Raw genomic sequence first — 25,324 nt, 5'->3', positions numbered from 1 at the left:
CTCTCTCTGTCTCTGTCTCTCTCTCTCTTTTGGTGGCTATCATTTGAGGGTCCTGGTGACTTTGTTACTATAGTCTTTCTAGAGCTCTAGTGGAGAATTTCTGGAAGAATCTAGACACTGCCACTTGTCCTAGGGACATTATTTCTGAAGTGAGTCTTTATTTCCCAGGAAAAGAAAATCAGTGGATGTATACCATTTATGAGTTAAAATCAGATTGTCCTTAAAAAACAATAACAATATGACAAATAAAACACTGCTTAGAATCAGTAATCACTTACTACATAGAGGCTATGTAAACTTGGGAAATAAGCAACGATTTTCCCCCAAACCTTAAACGTTGTGTCTTTGTTTTATTAGTGTATATATTTATTAGTGTATATTTCATTGTCATATTTTCATATGGCATATAATATACTTTGATCAAACTCACTCCCTCTGTTACTTTCTTATTTTTCTTCTCTCTATGTTTTTAAGGAGCTTGATAAATCTATTTTGATATATGCATATAAGCTACTTTGATCTTTGTAACCTCCTGTTACCTTCTATTTTTATCCTCTTCCTGCTTCCCACCACCCAGTCTTTTAAACTACCATAACACATTGCTGGTTATTGTGAGAGTTGAATCAGATTATGCAGGTGAAAAAACTTTCTGAATGTAAATTCTACATAGTGTTTAGTTTCATAGTTACTCAACATCACTTATTGTACGTTGGATATGTCATTAAAAGTGGATGACAAAAAGATCCAGGTGATGATAAAATTACAAATACTAATCAAATATCCCTCTTTTTTTTGAGATAATTGAGAGTAAGTAAAAGGATGCAAGAAAAGAGGTAGCACTAACTTGTTGGGGGGGGGGTAATTATTTTGTGTATAACTATAGGAAAAAAATTCTTCCTATATTTTTTGCCATAAGTTTACAACTTAAACTTCACTCTCTAATCTGACTCAGTTTCAGTACAGTATGTAGCAAAAAACACAAGTTTCGTTACCTCTTGAAGAATTCTGGGTTAAAAGTTTTGAAAATGTTGACCAAGTACTGCAAAGGAACTATTCTTTAGAGATTAATTATAAAACACAAGAGATGATAAGCATCTCATGTTTTAAAAGATTAAGTATATCCTGAAGTTTTCCGTTCTGAATTGCCCACCTCAATTAAATTTGCCTCCCTAGTTCCCACTTGGAAGAGTCAACCCAAAGACAATTTGCAAAGATTTCCTTATTTGCAGAGATTTCCTCTGTAATTAGGAAAGAGAAAGCATTAGTAATTGAAAACAAAGAAGCTAATCTGTATATTTTGGGTGATTCACAATCATTTGGAGAGGTTATTTCCTCCAACGTCTAAGGCTTTCTCTAAAAATGCTTCTTGTTTTTTTGCAACATCTCATGCTGGTATATTGATTTTATCCCCTGCTCTTTGTACTTTCTCACTATTGTTTTAGCTAATTCTAGCCTGTATGCTTGGCAATCTGACTTTAAGATAACCTTATCTTTGAGAAATCCTTACAACCTAAAGCTGAAGTTGACTACGTGGCAAGCATCATGTTATTTGAAAATGGAGAGGTTTGCTGAAATTAGGGGCTCAAGTTACAAGAAGAAAAGATTAGGGAAAGCCCCAAGAGGGCATGTTAGAAGTTGGAAATTATAGGTTCAGTCTTGGTATTTCCCCTCTAATCGACTAGGTTTATAATGAGAGTCAGGGTAGAGGTATGCAGAAAGGAGAAATTCATTGTCATAAGAAAAATTAAGAAGCGTAAAAAAATGTTTGATGGACCAAAACTAAACTAAGTAAACAAATCAGGGCACACTGATTGAAATCTTTGTTTTAAAATTATTTTATTATTGTCTTTTAAGTTAAAAAATTATCCCAAGTTGTTGTACAAAGGGGTTTCAAAGCAACATGTCAATTTACGAAATGTTGCTTGTTTTCATCATTCTCCTCTCATCTCTCTCAACCCCACCCCATCACTGACTGCATCGGAAGCTTCTTTGCATGGTCTCTCCACATATTTACAGGCATCCTTACTTAAAGTCAAAGTGCTAGCACATCCTTAGTTGTTTTTATTGATCATGAAAATCTCATGTGTACCAAAGTGACTTATAAAACCACCTTAATGCCGTTGGCTTCTAGTTCTACTTCCTGAGATAGAATTTTGCCAAATGAGTTCAGAAGATGAGTCTGTATGAAACTTATTCCAGGTTTGCCTTTCCTCAAATTATGTTCCTTCATGTTACGCATGTCTGAAGATAAAAATACGACTCCATTGCCATCTGTTAAGTATATTCTATACATTTTGAGAATATATTTCAACAATACCTTGTGTATTGAATTTATCTTCCAGAAATGAGTTAGCTTCATCAGTCTTTGGTGTCGTGCATGACCAGGATGCCCGAGAATAATGAAACCACTGTTATCTTGTGCAGATGAATTCAATTTCCTCTCTATTGTAATGTCATATTTGATTCACTTAGTCTTTATTTTTGTTTTTAAAGGTTGCTTACTGCTCCAAGCCTTTTTTCCTCTGTCACCACTAATGTGAAACATTTCTCAGAATTCTTCAGTGCTGAGTCTATTTGCCTTTCCCAAACGTCATGCATCCCTCAAGCACCTAAGTGAGGTTCATAAATTAAAACTATTTTCAATCTGTGAGTGTCAGGCAGCAACAGGATGGCATCTGAAGTTCAATTGGCAAATCCATCAGCACAGACTTTGTCTCTTTGATCTGATTTTTGGTTTTTATCTTACATATACTCAAGCAGAATACTCCATCCTCCAGTGATTGATCTCATCCTATAAACTGAACATTAATGATTATCACACAGCCCGAATTTGAACCCAATCAGATTAGCAAAAGATTTTGCAAGAATGAATCTCCTGTCATTAGCATCATCTTCGGAAGAACAAGAAACTGTTTCCACATTCTAATTTGCGTAATGGATGAAACTCAGGGTTTTAGATGAGATACAAAATAAATTAAATTCTCTGGCAGGTGAATGCCCCAGGGCACTGTGGTTTGTAACACAGTGTTAATATTCTCTAAGACCACTGCATGAGCTTTGCAGAGCTATCTTCAAAATTAGCTTTACAGGCCACCTGCAGACTTCTCTTTTGCTTTGCTAATCAAAACTGCAATCCTAGATAATTTAGCAAAATATTAAGTAAATAATTGCTGCAGAATGTTTTAGGTTTAGGAACATAAATCTTAATCTTTCTCTCCTTCCTTCCCTCCTTCCCCCCCTTCTCTCTCTCATAACCTTCCTACTGATGCTAAGAAGGGAGGTTCCAGCATTCCAATTTCAGTTTTGAGTGAACTTTATTACTTTCCATTCTGAAAAAAAAATTCCTTTTGCAGATGCATGTAACAGAATCCTTAGCTAAATTGTGGTGGGAAGAGGATGTGACTTCAGGGGTCTGTATAGCGCATACTTAGGATCAAGACGAAAACAGTGGAAGCAGCTCTAGGGTTTTGGAGCGTATCCATGTGTACTTATGAATGTAAAATCCTCTTTGGGAATGGTTTTTGTAATACCTTTCCAAATCCATGCCTTTCCAAACTGAGCCCCAGTGGAGAAAATAAGGACCTGTTGGTGGGTAAGCCTCCTAATTGCAGCTATGGATGGAGGGGACTTCCTAATTAGCCCCCAACAGCTTAAATCTGGCAATTGATGTCACAAACTGTTTGCAATGACAGCAACACCGTGCCGTGTGTGTGTGAAGAGATGCCTTTGCATTTGGAAAGAAGCAATCTGCTTTTGGACGTAGCTGTTCTATAAACCAAAGTTTGGTTTCAATTCTGCTTTCTTTCTGATAGTGGATTTCTTTGTCCCCTTTCTGTATTTTCCATAGGATGATATGGAGTTCATCATTTCCTCCCATTTGTACTGTTTGTCCCTTCCTGGTTGGAAAGTTCTTTATTACCTTTTAAATGCCTTAAAAGTTACTTTATTTTTTATTATCTGCTTGTTTTTGTCAGTCTTGGAGCTTGAATTCAGGGCCTGAACTTTTCTGCCCAAGGCTAGAGCACTCTACCACTTTGAGCCACAGCTTCATTTCCAGTTTTCTAGTGGTTAATTGGAGATAAGAGTCTCACAGACTTCTCTGCCGAGCTCAGCCTCTCAAGTAGCTAGGATTACAGACGTGAGTCACCTGTGCCCAGCTTAAAAGTTATTTTAAATCACATATTTCTGACTTAGCAATGTCAAACACAATTCACTATTCTATCTTCCTTCCAAACAGCATGTAAACCTTCAAACTCAGTAGCTGTCATCACTTCTGAAATAACTTGCATGTGATTGTCGGGCCATATTGTAGTTTCTTATAGTCATTTTGGTTATATTCTAAAGTGAACATTTATTTGAATCAACCCCTATGTACCCAGATTGCCCCTCCCCATTTCATTCTTCCTCTGTACTCACCCTTTCATTCTGAGTATGCTTCATTATTCTGATAATGCTTTTCTTAAAAATTCTTTTTTCTTCAAGGATCTGTTAAATGGTAACGAATTCTCAGATTCTATTTTTTAGTCTGAAAATGAGTATTTTATCCCCCTTCTCCCCTCATAGTTTGTCTTGGCGTAGAATATGAAGTTGACAGTGATTTTATTTCAGTATTTTGGATTCTTTCCTTTCTTTCTGGCTTCTATTATTTTTTTATCAGTATAAGTCCCCAATAGAAAACCATTGCTTTTTGGATTATCTGTGTATTTTAAGTATACCATCTTTATTTCTTTATTTTCATTTTTACTACTATTTGCCTAGGTAAAGTTTTTGTTTTTCCTGTTTAAGTCTCTGGAAATGTAGGCAAGACAAAAAAAAAATCACCTACAGTTTTATAAGGAAATTCTTGTGCTGTACTGCTTTCTCAGATTTCTATGATTAGAATCCCATTTTCACAATGTCTAACCTGTGACTGTACTGTCATTTATTTGCCATCATTCTTTAAAATAACTTTAAAATTTAATTGATGTACTAGATACAATGATTCATGACTGTAATCTTAGCTATTTGGGAGATCAAGAGGGTTGTAGTTTGGGGTTAGCTCAGTCAAAAGGTATTACTAAGATTATATCTCAACAAACAACTCTAATACACCGATGCAAGTCTATAATCTCAACTGTCTGGGAAACATAGATGGGAGGATCATGGTCTGAAGCCAGCCTGGACAAAAAGCTTTAAGTCCCTTTCTGAAAAATAACTAAAGCAAAAAGGACTGAAGATGTAACTGAAGTGGTAAGGCACTTACCTAGAAAGCATAAAACTCTGGGTTCAAACCTTAGTCTTTCTCTCTCTCACACACACAAACACTGACACAGAGCTCCAAAGGAACAAAAACGAAACTTAGATGATTATAGTGCAGATGCGTATAGAATAGCCCGTGCAATAATAGATTAATATGCTAAGTATAATCTTCTAATGAGAATATAGCTACCTTACTATTTTATTGAAGTATATATATATATTTCTTAAAATAAAATGCATTGTACACCAGGACTGCTGCAAAGCCTATAAAATGAGAGAGTCTTCTCAGTTTGTCATTCCTGGTTTTCCCCGTTATGCTTATGAGAGGAATTTTATTCACTGGCTGTCTGAAGTGGCTTCTGGAAGGTTCTGCATTTGGTTAAGGAATTACTTGACCCTGAGTGTCTTGCTTCATTGTGAATGGAAACCATGGTGTTCCAAGCCCCTGGCTGTGCCAGAAGTAAAAGTAGGAGAAAACTTGAGAGTAGTTTGACCATAAAAACTTTGGTCTGTTTCTCCATACAGAGTGTGTCATCCAAAGATGCTCAGACCATATACAAAGCAAAAGGGCACTTATTTGGGGAGCAAAGATTTTTCACAGGCTACAAAAGATGGCCTGTTATAGAGGGGTTTGAGGTTCTTCTTACAGGTAAAAAGAAGAAGTTTAAAAGGACTCTGTAGGTTGTCTGCCACCCCCAAATCACTACTCTGGTTTGTACAATCCTCGGGAGGTTCCTTCTCAGAAAATGACTTTTCCTTTGGCATGTCAGCAATTCTAGAGTGGTCACCACAGCACAAGATGGAGCCTGAGCCACAAAATGGAGTCACTGCTGTCAGCTTTCTTCCACAATGTTTCATCCAAGAGAGATACATAAATTTACATTTAAGCCCTATATTATGGTCAGTGCTCTTCCACCAAGGAAACTGATGAGGAAAGCAAACTTTTCTTAAATTTGCACTTCAAAGAATGTTAGCAAAGGCAACAAAACATTACTGCTCAAGTGAGTCATGGTGGAAGAAATTTATGGGTAGATGCAAAATGCTTCTCTTGATCAGAATATTCAGACAATATGATAATTGAAGAAGTCAAATTCCCACTCCAGCTGGAATATTATCACTGTTTGAAACACTGAAGAGCCTATGATATGCTAATAGCTCTAAATCGGTTCACATTTAAATTTCTAGGTGTTTGGGGAACCTAACCATGCTTTATAGTAATTGGCCGCTTGTGTAAATGTGCTCTTAGGTACCACTTCTTGTGTAGAGCAGCCATGTTTCTATCCCGGAGGGGTGGGCTCATAAGCTGGTTATATCAGTTTTTATTAAGTAGATGGATATGTGCCACTTCACTGGGGTTTCCTCTGGTGTGGTGTCTTGCTGCTCAGCTAGTCTTAATTCAATCTTCTGTAGAAGATTTTATTTAAAAATCATCATGAGAAGAACCATTAGTGTTCAAGAAAGTGAAATTTGGATGAAAGAGATACCCAAATGTCAGTAAACCATACATACTTAGGGAGAAACTTGAGAGAAGAAATAAAATCAAGCATGCCTAACTTTACCACAGTGAGCTGTGCTTGGTTGTATGCAAAATAGAGACTTGCGTGTTCATGTAAGTAAGGTATTGAAAAGTAGCAGATTCAGAATCTTTCCTACCTGTGTTACCTTTTCTTTCCTTCTTTTTCTTTTTCTTTTTTTTTTTTCTGGATAACCTGTTAATATAGTGGTGTTTCATGGGGACACAAATCCATACAAAAGAAAGATCTTTATGAACCAACAGTCTCTGATCTTAAAGGAGGAGAATAGGAAAATAAAATTTAAGATAGAGCAGGTGGCTCACAACTGTAATCCTAGTCCCTCAGGAGGCTGAGATCTAAGGAATGTGGATCAAAGCCAGCCTGGGCAAGAAAGTCTGTGAGATTTATCTCTAATTAACTACCAGAAAATAGGAAGTGGCTCAAAGTGGTAGAGCACTGGTCTTGAGCAAAAAGAGCTCAGGGATAGTGCTCAAGCCCTGAGTTCAAGCCTCATGAATGATGTAATGTTGCTGCTGCTGCTGCTAATAATAATAATAATGATAGAAAATAGTTTCTAGTCGGAACAAAACTGTGTCACATTAAGAAAGAGAGAAAGGAGTGAAAAAATCCCATGATTTTCTCCTCACTGCCTGGGAATCTAAAGGTAAAGGATGATAAGCCTCTTCTACTTGGAAGATAATGCAACCATAGTTTGAGACAATATTATAATAATTCAGACGTAGATAGAATAGGCCAGACTCATAATTCTTTTTGTGTAATATCTTCAGTGTGAGCAGGGCTGGTCCCTGGATTTGTGTTGACAGCCTAGTGACTACAAGTGACAACTACAGACTGGTCACTGCACTGTGCTTAAGGTGCCCAGCTATCTGCATTGGGAAGCTTTGTAGGCAGAAGAAGGGACATGGACCAGCATGCTTAGGATTGCTATGACAAGGTACCACAGTGGGTTCTTATACAACACAAATTTACTTCTTACCATTCCATAGAGTTCAAGTTCAACACCAAGGTTTTGACAGTGCTGATGTCATTCTGAGCCCTCTCTCCTTGGCTTATAAGTAATGATCTTTCCCCATCTCTTTATATGTTCTTTCCTCTGCCTATGAGTATGTCCTCCTTTCCACCAGACATACTGCACTACAGCGACTCCAAAAGTCCTTTGCCACCTGCAAATATTGATTAAACTGACTCTATTGTATTGATAGTTCTGAAATTAATAATTGAGTAATAAGATATTAGGGTTACTTTGCATCTTGTATATACATTTTTCTAATTTGGGAATGGGAAGGGAAATAACAAAATGCTGAAACAAGGATACAGGTTGACCCATTGTAACAATGAGATATACAAGACACTATGTTGAAAATGAACTTCACAACTTTGGGTTGGGAAGAGAGGACTTGGGGAGGTGGGGAGGGAAGGGATGGTAGGGGAAAAACACAGGGTGGGGGTAACAATGCTCGATAGGAAATGTACTCATTACCTTACTCATGTAATTGTAACCCCTCTGTACAGTATCTTTGCAATAAAATATTTTAAAAATTAAAGAAATGATTCTACAGAAGTTTGAAATAATCCTGTATTCTCAGCATCCTCAGAAAAGAATTCAGGAATTCTGGTCAGAGAGGAAATGCTGAAGAGTCCTCCATAGTAGTGGCATTATTTGAGACAAATTCTAAAAAGAAAAAAAGCCCCCCCAAACCCCTTTCCAAAAGGTAGCATTATTTGTGATCTAAAAGAAACCCCATCATTTTTCTATATCCACAACATACAAAGTTATGATGAAATGAGATGTTCACTTTCAGGAACATGAATATTTTTTATGTACAAATGTGACTGTGTCAAGATGTGCTTCTCTGTAATTCCCTGAGGTCTTAAACCATGTATCTGATGCTTTTTTTGTCTTAGCTGGCCAATTATGAATGATACATAATTGATAAGTATTAGGCACAGACTGAAATCCAAAAATCCTGACAAGCTTTGAAAGATAAATGAGAGTTGGAAAGTGACATTCACATCTGTATTAAAAACAACAATGCTATCTTTTCTTGATTTTTTTTCCCCAGGGCAAAATTTCAGACCAAATCTTATAGTTGGTTTGGATGTGTTTCCTTTGACTTAGCATATTGGACACTTTGTCTGTGAGTGCTTTTGAGTATCTTTATATCAACTGTTCTGTTAAAGGTTTGCTCAAACCCAGACATTCAAACAGAAGTTAAAGAGGAATTATATTCACAAATTGTTAATTAGACTCTACCTCTGCAAACTCCAAAAAAGGAAGGAGAGTATTTCCTAAAGGCAGTTTGCATGCTCTCTGAACTGCTAAGAACTTGGAAAAAGTTTGAGTTAGCAGAGGAGGCTGACTAGGGATGAAATATTGTTTTCATTTTATCTTTTGTAAGACAACAGAAAGCAAAAACAAACCGAAACATATAGTTAATTTCGGAACTATGATTTTATTATTTTTGAGAAAATGTATTATTTTCAAGTTTTATCTTAATAAAAATTGCCTGACATTAAAAACCATAAAAGTAAGATATTTTTTGGAACACTTGGAACACAGTCATATAATTCTTAATTTTACTGTAAACTATTGGGCCCTCTCTTCCCAGCCACACATATATTTTATTTTGCATATGTTTTTATTCAACTGAGTTTTTCAAACAGATACATTTAACAATGTAATAGCAATTACAGTTTTGTATGGTAACCCAAAACAATGCTTCATATCAAAGAAAAATATGTCTTTAAAATAGGAAGCATGAATTTCCCAAATTGCTCTTTTTTTTTTTTTTTTTTTTTTGCTTTTATGGGCATTTTGAAAGAATACATCTGTGGTGAAGGTATTCACTAATCTAATACTAGTGCTATTACATCTGATTCTTTTAATGAATGCCTCATCTAGTGATTTCATCTATAGGTACAATGCTGGTTTTTCCTACCTTCTTGCTATACAAATGGAGAAAGGAAGGCCAGAAGATTAAGCATGATTTTAAGCCAATGTCCAAGTATTTGGAAACACTGTGAAAGACAGAGGATTGTTCCAAGTCTAACACCCCCAGCAGGCTTCTCCTCATGGGATAAAGTGAAATATCTCACATAGCATGTTTACAGTACAATGTAGAAGGTACAATAGAAAAACACAGTTATGTCAATACCATTTATAAGGAACAAATTAAAAAAAAAGCCTTCATAAAATCAATAGTGGGGGAGGAAAAAAAAAAAACAACTCAAGATGAATGGACACAGGAGAGTAGGTAACCAGGATAACAAATGGGTGGAGTGTTTGTGTAGCTGCTTGAATGAGCAAAGGTAAATAATCCACGCTGAATGTGTGTTTTCACCGAGAAAGTTGGGTCAACAGAGTTTGAGAAGACGAAGACGAAATAAATTGTGGAGGCATAAAATGAAAATGTTTATCTGATCATTTATCAACCGTTGATCCCGTGTGGAATTTATGGTTGGAACCCCGTGTAGGAGAGGCCTGGCTCTGAGCTTCACAGTCTAGGAATCGTTCAGCAAACCATAAAACGCGCTTTCTCACTTTGCTGCTTGAGTGATTTCTGAGCTGCTCTCCAGGGACCAATTTCTCTAATGGCGAGATCTAATTCAATTGTGTGCTCACTCAGTTCAGAGGGAAGGCCGGGAAGACAAGAGCACCACAGATGGCATGATTGGAGCTGGAGGGATGGGGGAGCGTGTTCTGGGAGGTTGCTGAGCAAGTGGGTTGCTTCTCTCTGAATGCATTGATTGTCTGCGCTTTCCCATCTTTCCTACTCAGCTCATTCATGTGGAGACCCTCATGACTACAGATTGCCTGGTTTTAAGGCGATAGGAACCATTTCTCCTTTTCCCGAGCTCTACTTTTGATCCAAGTTATTTTACACTTCAGGAGAATGGGCTGTTTATTCATTTACGACAGTCCAGTTACCATGTAATTGATTTGATGGTATGTCTATCTTTCAAAATTACTGTGAAGGGCCTATTTGTCATTTAGAACAAGCGTCCACTGTGCCTTCACAGTAGACCAAAGGTAAGCTAAGACTGCTCGTTTTTCACTGTTGATTTTTAGGATAAATATTCACGGTAGTTTAGTCAAGTTACAAATGCTTTCTGATGATACATTTGGTCTGACTAATTCTATAATGCCCACAATTATCAAGGGGCTGTTTGTATATAGTGATAGAGATGTGATCTTCACTCAAATGCCTTTTGGCCCTGCCCATAGGGGCGATTTCATTTGTGCACTGGACATGAGGACAAGGTGCAAAGACTATCTTGTAGGTCATACTCATCAGTTAAGCCCTCCAGCTTTTATTTATTAATTTTTTTTTGGCCAGCCCTAGGGCTTGAACTCAGGGCCTGAGCACTTTGCTTGAGCTTTTTTGCTCAAGGCTAGTGCTCTACCACTTGAGCCACAGCACCACTTCCAGCCTTTTCTGTGTATGTGGTACTGAGGGATTGAATCCAGGGCTTCATGCATGCTAGGCAAGCACTCCACCACTAAGCCACATTCTCAGCCCCCAATGTTCATTTTTATACTTTAAGCTTATATTTAAACGAGCAGTGCTAGCTGGGCATATGGCTCATGCCTGTAATATCAGAACTCAGGAGGAAAAGCAGGGGGATCATGAGTTCAAGAGCAGCAGGTACTTTGTAATTTTCTCCTGAGTATCTGTTTTCTAATGAGAACAATAAAATTACAGAAATTTGGAAACATTTTAGATAGAGAAAAAGAGGCTCTGGAAGGTGAAGTCACACAATTAATAAGGCAGGGATTTGAACGTGGTTCTGTCTCTTTATTTATTTGTAATGTGGTAGCTGTTATGGGTGAGAAATGGATGCAATAGACTCAGACCCTATGTAATGAACGGTGTGATCTCTATTTCCTTCCCACTGGACCTGTGGTCTAGAGCAGCTGGAGGTTAAACTCCTGAGGAAGCAGACCCATGATTTAATGTGATGTTTTAAAACATATGAATTCCTGGGTAACTCTTTTGAATCCTACTCTGTTCAAACACTTTTAACATTATGATTTTCAGGGAAGAGTGTCTCAAAGCAGTTGTACCAATGTATGCTTTCTATCATTTTATCCTTCCTTGATGATAACAGTTGCTATTCTAGTAGCTTCCTTTGTGCTGGTGACTTTTTTCTACTTCCACTCTTCTGTCACAGGGAAACCCCAATAAGGAATCCACCAAGAATAATAACACAAAAGTCAGAACCTTGTAGAGAACTTTCTAGACAGCTTACCTAAGTATCTGTCTCTGTGGTCTTGCCCCATAGCCATCCTCTCAAAAGAGTTCACCACAGTTATTTATTCTCTATTGTCTATATCTTCCTTTTTTCTGTCTTGGATGAGAATGCTCATGGATGGGATAGTTTCTTGTCTATCTTCCCTTTAATAGGCAAGATCTTAATGGGCAAAAACTGAGCATGTTGTGTGTTTCTCTTAACAGCTACCTTTTGGTGTTTATAATTCACAGAAGAGTCTAAACTATTGCTGAGCAAACTGGGAAAGCCAGGGAGATGAGTTAAGAGCTGACTTATCCAGAGAGTGACCAGAAATTAGGCCTTGGGTCAATTGAAGTCACCATTAGATCAGCACTTTTCAAAGTACAGGATGCTCTACAGACTTGTGGTAATGCTCAGGTGCAATGGAGCATAGGAAATGAAAATTGATCCCAATATCTATTGGAAATTCCCGTAAAGACACATTTTAAGAACTGAAAAAGTAAACACAGTTTTTAAAGTGCATATGAGTGTCTCTTATAAGTTTAGGTAAGTAGGGATTGTTGTCACTTGATGGAGGGGAATCTAAGGCAAAGTGTAACCATAGTCCAAGTCACTATAGTAGTAGAAGGTAGAATTGGAGATCAGGAGCTAACCAGATTCCTGAGCTCTGTTTTTCCTTTCTGTTTAGAAAAGATAAAACCTTGGCAGCGCATGAAGCTCATCTAGTTCTAGAGAAGACACCTAAAAGACCTCTTCACCATATTAAAGAACACTGAAGCCTTCCCAGGGCTAGGAAGGAGAGAGAGAGTTTCCTTCAAGTGGAGCAGGGAAACAGAAATGTAAGCAGCCATCTTCTTAATGACTGTGCAGATTGCAAAATCAATATTGCATCAGATGCTTCAACTTGGGGCCTCATGGTTTTCAAAAGAAAGTCCTGGTCTCACTTTGCATTGAATCAGCAAGCTGGCAGCCTCAGGAGGAGGATTATTTAAAACAAGGCATCATTTTATTTCCAGCTTGGAATCTGTCCACGATTATGGAAAGCCAGACTCAAGTTGTCTTACAAGGACAATTGGTCTTTCCATTCTTCCTTGGTTCTCTGTTGCTTATCCAGACCATTTGGAAGACTACTCAGCCTACACTTTTTTTTTTTTTTTTTTTTGTCAGATGTGGGACTTGAACTCTGGGCCTGGGCGCTGTCCCTCAGCTATTCAGCTCAAGGCAAGCACTCTACCACTTGAGACACAGCTGTGTCTCAGTTTTCTGGTGGTTAATTGGAGATAAATGTCTCATGGACTTTCCTGTCTGGGCTGGCTTTGAGCCCCTATCCTCAGATCTCAGTCTCCTGATAAGCTAGGATTGCAGGCCGGAGACACTGGTGCCCCGCAATGACTTAAGCTTTTTAAAGGTGTACTAGTTCAAGAGGAGGGAAAATACTGGGAGAAAACCAGTAAAGAGGTGAAACTGTACAAAAATTTAAAAAAGGAAATGTACTCATTACCTGATATATGTAACTGTAACCCTGCTGTAAATCACCTATAACAATAAATAAATAAAGAGGTACACTATTTCATTATAATGGCATATGTATTTTAATTATTTCATTTACATTGAGACAGACAAGATGGAGTGGTGACATTTTCTAAGTTAGGGCTTCATTCATTTGTGCTGTCTGGAGCTGCTAACATAATAAAGCTTTGGTATTAAGGGAGAATTTTTAAAGTCAACATTCTCATTGATTTTAAAAGATCAAAGAGCAGCTGGGTGCTGGTTCATGCTTATAATCCTGGCTACTCAGGAGACTGAGATCTAAAGATTTTGGTTTGAAGCCAGCCTGGGCAACAAAGTCCATGAGACTCTTATCTCTAATTAAGCACCAAAAAGCCATTGCTGGACCTGGGGCTCAGGTAATAGAACCACCAGCCTTGGGCAAAAGAGCTAAAGGACAGCACCCAGGCCCTGAGTTCAAGCTCTATCCCTGCAAACAAAACAAAACCAGAACGAAGGAAATAGGAAAACTATAAAGGTGATACTGGAATTCTAACTAAAATATGTTTGAATAAAACTGCTGTAATCTTACTCAGGCTCTTAGAGATGATAGCAGGAATGAGTGAGTAGGAGGCAAGAAGGCTACATTTTAGTTTTCAAAAAAGTCAGCAAAGAAAAGCTTCATTTTCCTTTTCTTTTTTTTTTAAAGTCTAGGATATAGTTTGCCAATTTAATTCTAACATGGGACATGTACTTAATTTTATTTCATGGTATCCTAAGCTTCTCTCTTTTTCCTTCTTATTTTCTGTTCCTCCTTCTTCTCTTTCATGGTAATGTCTCAAAGTGATTTTTTTTTTCTCTCTGCCTCATTCCTTAGCTTAGTGCTTGGCACCAAGTAGATCCTTAATAAATAAATATATAAATAAATATACAAAATGAATCATAGTGTGTGGAATGATCAAGAGGTAATGAAAACATTAATATTTAATTTCATGTTTTTGTTTAAAAGTTGGAGGTTGTGTTCTGATTAACACCTCACATTCTATTCTATACCACTGTAGCTCAGATTAGAAATTACAGATGCTGGAGCTAGGCTGACTTTGACACTCAGTATTACAAGTTTCTGTGTACCAGAGTGAGCTACTAAAAGGGGTTCAATATACCAAAAACAAATTTTCCAGTCTCTTTGCATCATTTTAATAAGTATTCTAAGTGACACATGGGCTCCTTTCTTTTTTGGAGATTTATTTTTAGTGTTTGAAAAAGGTAATATCTTAAGTGATCACAGTTCCTGTTCATTATGATGGCTTGGGCCAGCATCCTATATACATCCAATGAGGACAGGTTGTTAAAAGACAGGCTTCAAAATTACACGTCCAAGAGAAAGCATTTGATGTGGAGATGAGCCCTTTCAATATAAATAAATCCAGAAATAATATATACCTCTGAGTATTCTTTGTCTTCAGAGTTTGAATCTTGGTAGGAAGTGCTTCTGATTCAGACGACTTGAGCTAGGCCCATGGAAAATCTGATGAACTGAATGGGGACTTTCTAAGCCAATTGAAAAATTTGTCTCTCAGGATCAGTGCAGTTCTAAGATGTGACATTATGTAAAAGCAATATGTTGGGCCTCTGCAGGGTGCTTGATACAATTTCATGTTTAAACCTCTGCAATTTGAGAAGACATACTACCATGTTTTGCCCCGCAAATGACTCTTATATTGGTTTGCTGCATTCCCTTCCTGTTTAAGTTCCCTTTGTGGGGAAACTTCTCAAAGCCTTAGCCATGTGGGATTATATTAAGTAGGACTAGTATCCAAATTGAACACCAATAAACACAGAATAGCTCATTATAGGGCCGGAATCAGGAAATGGAAAGTGCTAGTAGTCAAATAGGAGTTTATGTATCTACTAAAAAATTGGTTCTGTTTTTCAAACTACCTTTTATGGCATGTTGGGTGTGTTTTCTGATATTGAGAATCTTGACATCTCTTTCACATTAAATATTTCAAGATCATTGAGTTATTTATCCTTCAAATACAATGAGAAAACTCTCCCGAAAAGAGGAAAATAGCAAATTACTGAAATTACAACTGTTTTTTTTTTTTTTTACTTTTCTCTAATGGAAGTAGCTTTAAAATCCATGGGGGGAAAATCCAATTTGAAGGAAAGCAGTATTAGAAAGCATGCAATTATGTATAGTGAACATTTCCTCAGTGATGGAAAAAAATTCGAAATACATGAAGAAAAGCCTCCGTGACCATTTCCTCAATAAAAAGCAGTTAATACTGTACCTTGCTACCTAGGACTCCCGTGCACATGAGACAGAGGAGAAATGGATTTTTTTTCTCCTTCTGGGTCTGAGGTAAGGCATACATTGTTGATGGAGACGAGATGATGGGGCAGGAACCACACAGGGATTAAAATACACAATTTGAGTTTCCATCCCGACTCTGCTCCTGAGAATAACAATAATAATGATAATGATGATAGTAATGATAGAAATAGAAACCATTAATACTATTCAATTTAATCACACAATTGTTGTGCACACTGTGATAATTTTCTCAAGTTTGGTCATTAATGTGATTATACCTTTTCTCCATCTAGGACAGAGATTCTTAAAGATTTATATTAAATCTAGAATATATTTACTTTAATATGGAAGTTTAGTTTTGTGAGTTCTTATTACAAACCAATCCATTTTGTGGTCTTTCCTATTTCTCATATGTTGGTGTGATATTTCATACGAACATTGCAATCAAGAAGTATAAAACAAGAGAACTAAAAGAATACAAAAACGAGCAAGTGGAAAGATGGGTGAAGTATTATAAAGCATACTTAAACCGACCCCAGATGAGTGTGTCAAATTCTGGAAATGTGGGACAGAGTTACTACAGCCTTGGGTATGAACACCCAGGGTAAAGCATTTATTCGCTCACATCTAGGCCCTGACGTTCTCAGAATAAATTTTATATAGCTCATGGGGATGAGGTACTTAAAGAAATTAGAAGAGGAAAAATAAATCAGGCACAAACCCTCAAAACATTAGGGAGGGAATTGAGAGGTAATTAAAAATGCTTTTTCTCTCTGCATTTCTTCTGTTTACTGTTAATCTTTATGGAACTATTTTCCCAGGTCTCAGCTGTAGTTTATAAGCGGCTTTCTCAATCTTTACATTACACACCCTGCTATTATGATATTTATGTGTGGGTAAGATCATGCCCTGCATATTTCTCAAAGTACACTGGATATGTATATATGATTCCTTTTAAATCTTTTTTTAAATTTGCAGTTGCCAAAAAGGTTAAAAGATAGAAAAGCCCTGAATGAATGACTTGTATATCCACCAGCAGCTTATAAAATAAATGTTATGAATAAATTAAAATTTCTAAATCATTATTATCTCCATCCCATCAGAGGCAACTTCTATCTTGAATGTGGTAATTATTATTTTCATTTAAATCTTATCCTTTTATTAAGAGAATGATGTAGAGAATGTGTAAAATACAATTATAGGCATTTGTGCATATAATTGTATCTATATCTATATCCATAGATATACAAAGAAAATCATGCAGTTTTTCATGTTTCAATGTTTTTGTTTTTGCTTGTTTTGTGCTGGTCTTTGGATTTGAACTCAGGGCCTGAGCACTGTCCCTGACTTTTATTGTTTATGGCTAGTGCCTCTAACTCTTGAGCCACAGATCCATTTCTGGCTATTTTGTTCTTGTTGGTGGTGGTCAATTGGAGATAAGAGTCTCATAGACTTTCCTGCATGGGATGACTTTGAACTGTGTTCAGATCTCAGTCACTTTGGAGTTCATTTTGCTTAGCATCATCTTATGTGGTCGTATGTATGTAGCTATGGAGCTAGTCTGCTCATCTGCCAGGACTATCCTAGACATGTACCAATTATTACAAATAAGGGAAACCATGGGACCTATGTTTCTTTGGGTCTGGCTTACCTGATTACAAGTGTGAACCACTGACACCTGGCAGTTTAAGATTTTATAAAGGAATAATCTATTAGGTTGAAAGCTGACCTTTTTTGCTTGGCATTATGTTTATGAAATTTATACATGAGAATACATTTTACTTATTTCCACTGCTATCGCAATCTTTGGGTATAAAAATACCACAAATAATTTTCCTGTTGTTTTCTTGATGAGCATTTGGGTTCTTTCTAGTGTGGGCATTGTAAATGCAGTTACTCTGAGCAGTGCTGTTCATCTCTTTCCGTGTTTATGTGCAAGAGTTTCTCAAGGACACATAGCTAGTGTTCGAGGACCTATGTTTCACATGAAATTCCTCTTTGAAGTACTGAGTGCTAATTTGCATTTCTGCTGGCAGTTTTTGAGCATTCCTATTATTTCACATGCTTTCCAGACATTTTTGATGATTACATTATTAATTTGTGTGTGTGAATGTGTGTGTATGTGTATGTGCCGGTCCTGGGGCTTAAATTCAGGGCCTGAACACTGTCCCTAAACTTTTGTGCTTAAAATGGGTACTCTTCCTCTTGAGTCACAGCTTTACTTCTGGCTTTTTTGGTAGTTAATTGAAGATAGGATTCTTATAAACTTTCCTGCTCAGGCTCTCTGAACCATGCTCCTTAGATCTTGGCCTCTTGAGTAGCTAAGATTACAGGCCTGAGCCACCAGCACCCAGGTTTCTTTAATATATATATGTATGTATGTATATATATATGTATATTCATACATATATATTACATATACATATATTATATATATTATATATCTAACGGGTAAGAATTATCTTACAAATTTAATGTTCATATCTCTAATTACTAACTTTTTGTGTTTGGTTTTGGAACTTGAACCCAGGCTCTCATGAATGTTAAGCATGTGATGTAAGCACAGAGTCACATTCCCCACTTCTCTCATTACTAATAGGATAGAGCAACCAATCACATGTTGGTCATTATGTTTCCTATTTGCTGTTTCTTTCTGTGGGTATATTTGTTTACTTATCAATAGGTTTAGTGATTTTTTTTTCTGTTCTTTGTTTAATGTGGTAATGTAAGAAATGTAGTATCAGTAAAAGAAATAATGTAATATAAGTTCTGCTATTTTTAGCATTTTGGGTATATATAATATATTACATAGAATATATTATATATGGTAAATTTTATATTGTATGTATATTACATATTATATTATATACTATATATTGTATATAATAATATAGATTATTATATATTATTGTGTATTATATATTATTATATATTTATTATATATTATTGTATATTATTATATAATCTATAACATTATATATACTACATATTGTATATAATATTATATATTGTATAACATAATATCATTATTATATTATATAATATATAATATAACATAATATTATATTATATATTATGTACAATATATAGTATATAATATACATACAATATAAATATATATTATATATTATATATTATATGCAATATATAGTATGTAATTCAGTATATATAACATATATAGTATATAATTCAGTATCCATTCAGTATAATTCAGTAACCATTTCAGGTATATAATTTAAGTATATAATTCACTATAATTAAATATCTTCATAGTGTTGTGAAAACATTGCCATTATTTATTTCCCAAACCTTTTATCTCCCCAAACAGAAACTGTGTAACCAATTTAAGCAAAAATTCCCCTCTCCTCTTTCTCCTTTCCTCCATTGCTTGAGATCTCTAACATACTTTCTGTCTCTATAAATTTTTCTATGCTAGATATTTCTTTTTGTTGATATCAGGGGCCTTGCACAACTTAGTTTGTTGCTCATGACTTGTACTTTAGGTCATACCTCCAGACTAGCTTTTTGTTGATTAATTGGAGATGGAGTAGCACAGACTTTTCTGACTGGTCTGACTTTGTGATATTTCAAGTCTCAACCTCCTGAGTAGTTAGGATTATAGACATGAGTCTTAAGCAGCCAGTTTATACCAGATATTTTATATGAATGAAATCATACAATATTTGTCCATTTGCCTTTTTCATATCAACATTTCTTTTTAGAGCAGAATAACATTCCATGTTTAACTTTTTCATGAATGCCCAGTTTGCCACAGCTTTTGTGCTATTTTACACTCTTACAATCTATGTACATGGTTACCATTTCTCCATATTCTTGTTAACTTTCCTCCCTCCCTCCCTCCCTCCCTCCCTCCCTCCCTCCCTCCTCTTCCCTCCCTTCCTTCCTTCCTTCCTTCCTTCCTTCCTTCCTTCCTTCCTTCCTTCCCACATTAGTTATTGTGAATGAATATGTCATTATAGTTTCATTTTATTTCCCTAATAACTAACAATACTAAAATCTTCTTTGGAGAAGTATCTATTGATGTAATTTGTTCATTTCTTAAGGGAATATTCATTGTCATTATTGAATTTTAGGATTTTTTCATATACTCTGAATATTAGGCTCTAATCAGATATATGCTTTGCAAACATTTTATTCTATAGATTATCTTGTTACTTTTGTTGAAGTTCAATTTATACACATTTTTTTCCTCTGCTGGGGTTGTACTATCTTTTTTCCTATTGATTTGTAGATATTTTATAACTATATTCTGGGTATAAATCCTTTATTCATGATATTCATTATGAATTCTTCCTCATATGTCATTTTTCCTTTTTCCTTTTAAATGACATTATGATAAGCAAAAGCACAAATTTTAATTGACTCATTGATCAAAAATTTAGTTTATGATTTACACTTTTTTCCTTTTGGAAACTCAATTTATGCTTGTGCTTAAGCATAAATGCGGAGTTTCTTACATTCTGTTTTCTGTATAACTTTATTAGAAATCCAGAAAGCATCCATTAGTGCCATTCTAAAGACTCTGTAATCTTATCTCTCTTTTCTGTGGCCAGTAGTAGTGTTGTCTAGAAGGGAAATCAGGTATCATTCTTACTCTTGACATTCCTAGCCTTTATTGGTAGGTAACATGAAATGTACAATTTTCTGTTTTTTTCTTCTTCTTTTTTTTTAACAGGATGAGCATTTGTTTCCTAATAGTCAAAAACAGCTGGATCTTTATATTTTTATAAATTAAACATTTAATCTAATACAATCTAGTCAGTACTATTTAGGACCCTTGTGATAATCTGTATCTGCATCTTGCATCGCAAGATGAAACTAACTGACAGCATTGAACCCTTTAAACTGATAAAGCCAATGATCACAACTCATTCTCTCTGTGGGTGGCAGAGAATTCTGTGGACAGTGGAATAGGAAAGAACATTGATTTTGGAGTATGAAACTTCTACTGTAAAAAAAAAGAAACTCTCTAGTTGCAAGAACTAGAATGGAAGAATCACAGCTGCCTGTTGTTTTATTTATTTTTAATTTATTTAAAGAATGATCTTAAGTAGTTGTACAAAGGAGGTGCCACATAATATACCACTTTATGAACACAATGCATCTTGGTAAGTGTCGCCCCCCCTCAATATTCTTCTCCATCCTTCCCAACCTACTCCTTCCCTCTCTTTTCTAAGTTTTATGGTTGTCATTTAATAAGCTTCAAAACCGATGACGCATAGCAAAAGGCAAAGAGATTCAGGTAGGAGTTTGGAAGTCTGGATCTTCAGCCTGGCTCCTCTCCTTCTTAGCAAACCACTGTGCAGTCTGCATAGCAACTCTGCAGGCCTCTCTCCTGGTGTGACAGTGACATTCGCCCTGCAGGTACGATGGAGTTGCTTTAGAGGATGGGGCAAAGGATTCTCATGAACGATAGAGCACTGTACTCATTTATCAAGATGTCTATCTGGTGAGGTGGGCACAACTTCTGGCTAACCAAGGAATCCCCAATAAGCTGCAAGTTATGCTATTTTTCAATTCTCAGACTTTTATTTCTGTGTCAAGATTCCCCATATCGAGACACGTGAAAACAAAAACCTTGTATCTGACGTTTTTGATGACAGTCAAACGGAGAGTTGGCCCAGGAATACATGAGAAGAAAACTGGGACATAGGCCCTGGGACCCTGCCAAGAGGGAGAGGGAGCCTGGCATGTGGAAGGTAATCTATCTTGGGCTGGACATCATCATGTGCTTGTGTTTCCTCCACCTTTCTGTGTGACTGACTGCCAATCTTCTGGGGGTAGGTGCTGCTCAGTGTCACTGTGTTCTGGATTTGGGATTGTAAAATAATGATCTTCTTGGCAGAGCATTCCAGATATGGAATAGCAACTACAAAATAAGCTCCTTAGCCTGTGGAATGATTTGATTCAAAATGTATCCAATTTCTGCCCAGCAGAAGGCTTCTGAAATGTCTGTAGCATCTGTGGGCGCTGAGCGACTCCCGTCTCGGGCTCCAGATGCTGGCAGGCATTCCTTACTATTAAATCAGTCTTAAAGGATTGCCATATGCACTTCAATCAAACCTTTGCCACACACAGGTTCCCATAAAATTGCTGCTCTACAGCAAGTCTTTTCAACTACACTCAGGCAAATATGGCTTTTTCTATGAATAGAAGAGAAACAGAGAGAAAGCATGAAAGCTTGTTCAACGACAGCAGCTTCGCAAGCCCACAGAGTTTCCTATGGTGCATTAAGACTGAGGTGGGATCCTAAGGATGTTATCTGTTGATTTCTGGTCAGATTTTTCTTGCCACATTAACAGTGAGATCTCATACAACGGTGTTGAGACTCAAGAATAAAACATTCTTTTATACGTTTCTCTAAGTTTCATTTCTCCAAATGTTATAGCTTTCAAAGTATTTTTCTTACCCTTGGGTGAGGTAGAAGAGCAGGTGTTATTATCCATGTTTTTTAGATTAAATAAAGGAAGGCTTAGTTATGACTTTGGGATGTTAAATATATCTTGCTATATTACATTCATAAGACTTTAAACTGCTACTTTGTGTTACTTCCTTAGTTCTCTCATGTTGTACAGTTTAGTTTTTGAATAATAAATCACAGGAATCAATCATGGGTTTGACTTGTTAGCTCTTTGAAATGACAGTGAAATTGGCAATACTTTGTAAATACAAATTTATGCATGTTTCTTTCTCTGACAGTCCTGATGAATTACAAGAGGCAAAGGGAGATACCTCTTAAAAAAAATAAATTGCAACAGGGGCTGGGTAGGTGGCTCAGTGGTAGAGTGCTTGTCTTGTATGCATGAGGTCCTGGGTTCGATTCCCAGCACCACATCAGCAGAAAAAGCTGGAAATGGCACTGTGGCTCAAGTGGTAGAGTGCTAGCCTTGAGCTGAAGAGCTGAGGGACAGCACCCAGGCCCCAGAGTTCAGGCCACACGACCGACAAAAAAAAAAAAAAGCAACTACAGGATAGAGGAAAATAGAAGCTTTAGGATTCTCTCACCAAGTAGGAGTCAGGAGAGAGAATCTCTATACTAGAGAGGGAAGGATGTCTCTTTGCTTCTTTTTTTTTGGGGGGGGGGTCTGGTCGTGGGGCCTGAACTCTGGGCCTGGGCGCTGTCCCTCAGCTCTTCAGCTCAAGGCTAGCGCTCTACCACTTGAGCCACAGCGCCACTTCCGGCTTTTATCTTTTTGCTTATGTGGCGCCGAGGAGTCAAACCAAGGGCCGCATGCATGCAAGGCAAGTGCTCTACCACTGAGCCACGTTCCCAACCCTCTCTTTGCTTCTTGAGGAGTAGTCTCCTGACTTGTCTACCTGTTAGCATGGTGATTGCAATGCTGACAATGGCAGGACGTCATTGGCTATGGTTTAGAGATGGATCTAGGCAGATAGATCTGACATTTTCCCATTTCCAAAGCAAAGTAAGATGGATGTAGAGGACTCCAGGGTTCCCATGAGCCTTGCTTTGGAAAATACTGGTGTGGAATGGGCCAGCAGCTGTGAATGTGGGTCTGGAGTTAGAATCAGGGAGGTCTGACATGTAGATATGAGGAGCTATGTTCATGAACTTTAACAGCTTCTCCAGTACACAGCAGCTCCCAGCCTTCACACATGAGGTCCTTGGGGACCCTATCTGTCCCAATGGCAGAACTTCTGTCCCACAATTCCTGAGGTCCCATCACCTGGGATACTTATAAATTACTCTCCACATGTGAGTGTGGAGAGAGAAAAACAGAGAGAGAGAGAGAGAGAGAGAGAGAGAGAAAGGCTGAGTGGTTTTCCAAGTGAGACTTTAAGAAACCCCTTTACTCATTTATTTTTTCAAGTTTTAATATTATCGTTAAGTAGTCGTACGAAGGAGTTTCACTTCAGCATGCCGGTTTATGCGTACAGCGCATCTTTGTCCATATCACCCCTTTTGTCTTTCTCCCCTACCTCTCCCAACCCCACCCATCCCATCAAGTTACTTAGCTCCATTGTCACATATATAAATTGCATATTATGGCTGCATTCTCCCACCCTTCCCCTCTCCCTTCATCCACACAAATGAAGAAGCTCTTTTAAACCAGCTTTGACAGAGACATCTTGAATTTACTTCTTCAGTCACCTCCATTGCCACCTTTTCCGTCCCTCCCCATGCCTAGTGAGATGGGGGTACTCATATAAGTATAGGCTGGTGTTAAGGGTGCAATGAAAATTACATGTCTGTGATTTAGGATCTGAAGTGAACACTTGGTTCCAATAGAAGAAGGAGATACGTCTTTCATGGATAGTGGGTCTGAAGGCTGTGTTCGAGGTCAATGGATAGAATTACCTTGGAAACAATAGGAAACAAAAGACATTTACCTTTCTTAAGTTGCTTTCATTCTTGCTTGCTTTGGGATTTTTATATAACAGGCATCAGCAAAAGTGCCTACCTCTAGGAGGGCTGTCCCAGAGTCTCTGGTACAGGCCTCCAGGGGTCCCTGGGCTTCTTGATTTAATTACCATAAGACCTTTTGCAGTTGCCCCATGGTGTTTCTAGGCTTTCTAGAAGCTGTGCTATAAATCTTTCACCCACCAAAACCTTTTGTATATCCCTCAGCCTGAATAATTGGGAAGAAAATTATGTTCATGTTATTTCAGTTGGAGAAAGTGCTCATAATTCAGGGATCCATGCAGTGGGACCTAGAAATCTATTACTTTTTAGGGTTAGCTCCATATTCCATTGACCTTGGGCAATTCTCCCAGCCACTGTGAAATGGATTGGGCTGTGTGATTTTCAAATGTCACCATGTATGATTTATTCGACTTTACCTGTTCGGTTAATGCAGAGGTATCAAGTGAGTGCCTACTATGTGTTCTTTTAGGTGCTTGAATGTCATGAGCCAGATTCATACTGTCCTTGCCTTCACAGTGCTTTTGTGTAGATCAAAAAAAATTGAGAAGCTATAATAATAGAAAGTGCGATAATATTCCCCTATAAAACTGCAATAGAAGCAGATCCCTTTACAATCCATTTAACTTTTCATAGCAACATTTTTACTTCAAACCTTCCTGCATATCCCCAGCCAGCGCTTAGCAAGCTCAGTGGTGGTTGTTTTGAGGGCTCAGCAGGGGTAGAACTGCCAAAAGGACTCTCAGAGGCTGAGGGCCAGTGGCTCACACCTATAATCCTAGCTACTCAGGAGGCTGAGATCTGAGGATCACAATTTGAAGCCAGCCTGGGCAGGAAAGTCTCATTAACCACTAAAAACCTGGAAGTGTAGTTATGGCTCAAATGACAGAGGACCAGCCTTGAGTGTAAAACCTAAAGCACAGCTCCCTGACCCTGAAATCAAGTCTCACTATTGTACCCTCTCCCCACCCCCACCCAAATACAATAAAAAGACTCTCTTAAACTGGAGCAAAATAATGGAAGTGAGCAATGTATCAGCAACTACTGCGTACCTAGCCCAGACTCCATGAATATCATCCTATGCTAATCACAAACGTTGGCTTGAAAAACAGT

General features: G+C 37.3%; 1 non-coding gene across 1 annotated transcript; it reads left to right on the top strand.

Annotated features, from left to right (window-relative positions):
* The first annotated feature begins 22,591 nt into the window (after window positions 1-22,591).
* Trnat-ugu lies at window positions 22,592-22,671 on the top strand. The gene has a single exon. It is a non-coding gene; the product is annotated as a tRNA-Thr (tRNA).
* Window positions 22,672-25,324: the final 2,653 nt, after the last annotated feature.

The sequence above is a fragment of the Dipodomys spectabilis genome, unplaced genomic scaffold (assembly GCF_019054845.1).
Source record: "Dipodomys spectabilis isolate Male_0828 unplaced genomic scaffold, ASM1905484v1 ptg000053l, whole genome shotgun sequence".
NCBI lineage: Eukaryota > Metazoa > Chordata > Mammalia > Rodentia > Heteromyidae > Dipodomys > Dipodomys spectabilis.
Note: the sequence above shows the minus strand (reverse complement) of the source record. Positions and strands in the feature narration are given on the sequence as shown.